General features: G+C 36.0%; 1 protein-coding gene across 1 annotated transcript in view; it reads left to right on the top strand.

The window, feature by feature from the left end:
• LOC129240369 (uncharacterized oxidoreductase YjmC) overlaps positions 1–6713 on the top strand; it is a 57553-nt gene that overhangs the window by 32581 nt on the left and 18259 nt on the right. The gene's annotated exons all lie outside the window — the stretch shown is intronic.

The following is a 6713-nucleotide window of genomic DNA, read 5'->3' as shown; positions in this document are numbered from 1 at the left end:
TTGAGCAAAAAAAAAAGAATTAGAGCAGCATAGTTCATTATGATTTTTATTGTCTCGGAATTTTGTATTCGTGTGTTTGTTGTTTTGAGAATTCGCCGTGAAACGAGTCTCGCCGCTCATGAGAATGTGCTATCTACGTTTTCTCTCGCAAAGTAGGTTTAGGTAACTGCCACATTGGCAAACAAGCGCGTCAGTCAAAAATGCATCTGTTTTATGGAATTTCTGGATTTTCCTTTTCATAAGTTTTTGCCCCCATTTTTTGTATACTTTCATATCATAATTTTTTTTCGAGATGCATAGAACAACGTATTTTGTAATAAAAATATTATTTTAATTAAAAAGTAATTTTCCTTGTAAAACTGCAATTTCTCTCTCATCTTCACTTATGGGATTAGGGATAGTCAGAGACCCGAAAAAATGATGATTTTCAAAAAAATGTTGTTTTGCTAGTCAATTGCTTTATTTTACAAAAATAAAAACATTACATTAATACATCATGTTTCGACTTGACTTTAGCGAAATTTCAAAAAAAAAAAAAAAAATTACTAATTCTAAAAGTTATCGTTGTTTGTGTGGAGCCCGTTTCTCCAAAAGTCTCTTGCGATGATCATCATAAGCCTTTGAAGATTCATCTAAAATCAATCGGACAAGAAAATTAGTTTTATTAATAGATAATATTGTGCCTGATCGAAGCTTGTTTTCAAAATTAATATGGCTGCCTCAGAAAATATGTTTCAGATTTTCGAGAGAAAAAACCAAAAATTAATTGTTTAAAAAAAAATTGAAATTAAAAAAAATCCTTCGATCAGGCACGAGTTGTTTATGGTTTTTTAAAAGCAGTTAATGAAATCTACCAAGCTGTTTTTCAAGTTACAGTGATCACCAGTTCAAAAAACATAGTTTTGAGCAAAACGCATTTAAAGTTTTGCTATCGATTTATGGAGATTTATACGAGTTATACGCTGTTTACTAATATATTAACGCGACTTATTAATATTTTCAGAACTCCAAAGTTGTCTTGAAACCTTTCTAGAATCACGTCCCATGGTAAATTACTTACAAAATAATTTATTTTAATACACAACTATCGATTGCTCAGTGCAACGAATACAAGAAATATTTTTCAGCACTTGTACTACCTAGAAATTGTAAATATATATAGAAGGGTATATATAGAGTATATATATAATTAGGTATACTTACCTATATGTAAATACATCAAAATGAACATTCATAACAAAAAAAGAGGTTGTCTGTAAAGTCGGTTTACTGACGATAGTTTAACGTGATAACGTCATAAGAAAATACTGATTGAATGGTTGCATTTTTCAAAAGAAAATTTTAATTTTATTTGTTTGATAGATATTTTGTATGGATATAGAGAATGAGTTAACATTAACAAAACATAATATACTTTAACATAACATAACATAACATAACATAACATAACATAACATAACATAACATAACATAACATAACATAACATAACATAACATAACATAACATAACATAACATAACACAACACAACATAACATAACATAACATAACATAACATAACATAACATAACATAACATAACATAACGTAACATAACATAACATAACATAACATAACATAACATAACATAACATAACATAACATAACATAACATAACATAACATAACATAACATAACATAACATAATATAACATAACATAACATAACATATCATAACATAACATAACATAACATAACATAATATAACATAACATAACATAACATATCATAACATAACATAACATACTCTTCAAGCAAGGTAACGACGCATGAGCAAGATAACGACGCATTTTTTGGTGCGTGCAGCCGGCTACATAGAATTATAAGACGTTGTCACGTCAAAAAATAATAATAACATTAAAATAACAGGTATTATTAACAAACTTGGTTTTATTTTAAGTTCTTCAAGTAAATCAAATTAATAATAATCAATAAGAAGGCATATGCAAATACAAATACGTGAATTTATATTATATATGTACATATGCGCATATACATACACATATACGCTCACTTAAGTAGGAGAGAGCAAGATGTCGAACGTTGCCGTTCGTTTGCTTTGTTTGCTTTGTTTGCTTTGTCGTTCGTTCAGCGCTTTCGCTTGCAGTTCATTCAAGGTAACGGCAATGAGCAAGGTAACGACAAATGAGCAAGGTAACGGCAATGAGCAAGGTAACACTAGTGAGCAAGGTAACGACACATTTTTTCGTGCGTGCAGCCTGTTAAATCGAATTATAAGACGTTATCACGTCAAAAACCCGAGAAGTCGGTTGCTTACAGTTGCTGCTAGCTACTTGCTCTGGAACGCTCCGGAGCACCCGAGCGCCCTTTGCTAATTGTTGAACAACTCGAAAAGAATTTGTCTGATTCACTTCAAATGTTCACACAATATTTTTAAGATATTATACTTTAAGAAAATTAATTTTTGGCAAATTCTGACTATCTCTAACCCTGATGGACGAACAGAGATTTAGTCTTAAGTAGGAGTGATTTTTGCTCGATCTCAGTAACATTTATGTCGCAAACAAGAAATAGACTACTCTATTCGTAGACTCATCTTCGACAGGGTCTCCAAGACGAGTATACCGCATACAGATAGTTCCAAGCTAGACGATAAGGTTGGCTATGGAGTATTTTCGAAGGAACTAGGACTGGAACTATCAGACTACTGCAGCGTCTGTCCAGCAGAAGTTCTAGCTATAAAAAAGTGGCTACATATCTAAATACGCATGCCGTGACAAAACGACTATACTAAATATAATCTCGGATAGCTAGGCGGCCATTAAATCAATGAATGCGGCTATACTAAGATCGAAGGTTGCACAGGAACGCCGGGCAGCCCTAAATGATATTAGCGTCGTATTTAAGGCTAGCCTTATATGCGTTCAGGGGTACAGAAATACTGGGGGAAATTGTAAAGCCGATGAGCTAACCAGGAAAGGTACTGCTCTTCAACTGCTCAGTGATAAAAGTACTATTGGAATACCTTTGGCCACGAGTAAACTAATAATCAAAAGCAACATTATCCGAGAGGCCAATAGTTCATGGAGAGATGAAGATACATGTGTAACAGCTACTTAGCCTCTCAAGAGATGATAATCCAAAGGTCGTGGCTTGTTTAACCGGTCATTGGCTATTTGGAGACTAGGAGTTTTCTCCCATGAATATTGTAGAAGATGTAGAGATGAGGAAGAGGAAAAAACAGTTGAACAATTATCCATTCCTAGCTAAAATCAGAGCAGTTTGTCTAGGTTAATACTTTTTCAATTCTCTTGCAGAGCTGTCTGGCGTGGGGATGGGATCAATTCTACGTTTCATAAGAGCCACAAAATGATTCCACGAATGAAAGTAAATGGGGTTCCTGTGCAGCACAGCAAGTGTATTAAATCGACTCCTCATTATCCTGAGCATTTGGTATATTCCATGTTCTTATATCTATATCTATTTATCTCGATTTCTTTTTGCTTTTACATAAATCCATTATGCATTAGCTGCTCATACCCAATTTTATAGGCTAAAAATTTGCGTTTTGTTTTTAGAGGTTTTAACTTTCATCAACTTTTGGTTTTATAAATACGGCGGCCGCTGTACCCGAATGGATTGGTACGTGACTACCATTCGGAATTCAGGGAGAACAAAGGTTCGAATCTCAGTGGAATGAAGAAAGAGTTTTTTTCTAATAGCGGTAGCAGGCAATGGTAAACCTCCGAGTGTGTTTCTGCCATTAAAAAAATCTCCTTAAAATATCTGCCGTTCGGAGTCGGCTTGAAACTGTAGGTCCCTCCATTTGTGGAACAACATCAAGATGCACGCCACAAATAGGAGGAGGAGCTCGGCCAAACACCTAAAAAGGGTGTACAAGCCAATTATATAGTATACATAGAATCTTGTTGCACTGTGTTGTCGCATAAACTAATAAAAAAAAGGCAAGCCACAAAAGAGGCAAATGGGTGCAACGCTGGAAATATTCCCATTGATTAGCCCTTTATGATTAACATTATTAGACAAAAAAGCAATAAGGCCTTCTGACTCTGTAAAAAATGCGTGAAGTTTCATTAAATGTTATTAAAAAAAAATTATAATAATTGCTTCTTACTCAATGTTGACAGTCAACCACAAAAACTTTTTATTGATCAAATGAGGGGTCATACTCGCAAACAAGAGAAATTTGAGCAAAACTGACGAAAATGTTCGGCGATGTGGCAGTCAGATTATACACAGCCAAGTGTGTGCGGCGAAAGATATTCAGCGTTGGCAAGTGTAACGAGTGGAAACCCAAAGTTCGAAACTATCGGGCAGCAATTCACTTCCGAGTGGGTTTCAATGCAATTGCCACATAATTTCAATGAAACTCACTCGGAAGTGAATTAACTCACCTGCCCGTGCAGAATTTGGGTACAACTTGAAAGTAAAACTAATTTTCTTTTATTTTGAATAACATTTAAGGAAACTTCACGACGTTTTCACACAACTTTAACTTATAGGGTTTTCCAAACAGAGGTGTTATTTTGATAATCAAGGAAAAATGCTATTTTTTAATATAAATGAGCGGATGTTTATTTCCTAATAAAGAGGAAAGTATTCCGTTAATAGTGGAAAATAACATCAGGCAAATGACCACAACGACCACGCTTACAGGACAATATCCGAATTGTAAAGTGGCTGCTCTTTGTCCTCGTTAACCTCACTAATTCCATCTTTGAGGTCTTGAATCGACCCTGGACTGTTGGCGTAGGCCTTCTCTTTCACGTGGCCTCAAAGAAAAGATCTCGGTGGCCAATTGCGATCCCTACTTCAAGAGATAACACGGTCCGGAAGCTTTTCCCGTAAAAGATCAATGGATCAAGATAAGAAAAATTAAACATTTCTGCTCTGGTTCATCGTTCATCACTTTCCATACAAAACAAAATCGGTCCTGTTTTCCATCGGATTTGTAAGATGTATTATAATTTAAGACTTCCGCCAAAATATTTGGGGAAAATGTTAAGATTTATGTCTGCTGGACTGACTTAAAAGTACCTTCTAAAACCACGACGAAAGCAACTTTTTGGTCAACGGGGAGCCAAAAGCCTTGTGTTAACCAATTTGCTGATTGCAGTGGAATGTTTGAAATGCATTGACACTACGCGCTACGATTCAGGTGTAATGAGATGTTTTGGTGGTGTTAGTTAGCATTCACTGCGCTTTGACACCGTTAAAATATTTTTTGAAGTGCCACCAAAGATCGATGTTATTACGACAGTACAGAAACAATTCAGGCACCTAAACTCAATACTGTTCACGTTAATGCTGATATAGGGACCGAAGCTATCGGAAATGTGCTGCAAAATATGTTGATACGCTAGGTTACTGCATGACCAGCAGTGATAGGTTTTGAATGAAGCTATTGGGTTGTTCGGAAAGTGTTTTCGTTTTTTCCCGACAGAGGATTTAATTGTATTTTTTCACAGCTAATTTCACACTTAAGTCCCATTGTCATTATACATATGTTTTGACAGCTGATATAGCAGGGCTTCTGTGTGAATAAGTTCAATTGATTTTACGCTGTAGTTTTTGGTCGGTGCCCTTTTAAATATGGAGAGCAATAAGCAGCATTTTCATCATATTTTACTTTTTTACTATAGAAGAGGTAAAAATGCTGTTCAAGCTAGAAAGAAATTAACCGATGTGCCAGAACTGCTTTGCAAAATTTCGATCCGGCAATTTTGATGTCTGGAAAGCTGATTGACGCAGATAAAAAGCGCGATAAAGGCATTAGTTGATGCAACCCGGCGAATAACAACACGTGAGATTGGTGAGAGGTTAAATTTATCGAATTCAACTGTTTATGATCACCTGAAAGGCCTCGGTTTAACCTCAAAGCTCGATAATCCACATTCCTGAGAGGATCGACCGGAAAACAAACCCAAAATGGATGAATGATTATTCACAAAAATGATAGACTGATGGATCAAAAACACCCTATGGTGTAGGAGCAGGAGTAGTGGGGCCCAGAATCCACAAATCATTCACTCTCACCAGGGACACCACCATCTTCCAAGCGGAATTATACGCAATAATGGAAGCAGCAAACATCATGCAACGCAGAAACCACAAGAGAGTAAAGATTAAAATACTCTCGGACAGCCAATCAGTTCTAAAAGCTTTAGATAGCTACATCTCAAAAACTCTCTTAGAATGCCACAAGGCACTCAATAACCTGGCATCCAAAAACAATGTCTCATTAATTTGGGTACGAGGACATGAGGGATATGACGGCAACGAAAAGGCAGACTTTCAAGCCAAAAAAGGGGCAGATGTAAACTTCATCGGACCTAGTCCCATGTTTGAATTCAACAAAAACAGCCTAAAACAAAAAGTAAAATACTGGGCCAAAACTCTATTAAATCAGCATTGGAACAACGTAGAGGGTCTTAGACACTCCAAAAAGTTCCTTAGCTTCAACGCTAAAAGAGCTAACATGGCCCTCACGTTAAACAAAAAGAGCATTCGCACTCTCACAGGCGCCCTCACGGGTCACTTCACCTGCAACAAACACCTACATAAATTAGGCATAACTAACAGCAGCACCTGCAGATTTTGCGGCGAAGATGAGGAGTCTATAGAACATCTCATCATCGAATGTCCGGGGTTGACGTATAGAAGGAAAAGGGTTTTAAACAAGTTCATGCTTACA

Source organism: Anastrepha obliqua, chromosome 3 (assembly GCF_027943255.1).
Source record: "Anastrepha obliqua isolate idAnaObli1 chromosome 3, idAnaObli1_1.0, whole genome shotgun sequence".
Lineage (NCBI taxonomy): Eukaryota > Metazoa > Arthropoda > Insecta > Diptera > Tephritidae > Anastrepha > Anastrepha obliqua.
This window is presented reverse-complemented; position numbering and strand designations above follow the sequence as displayed.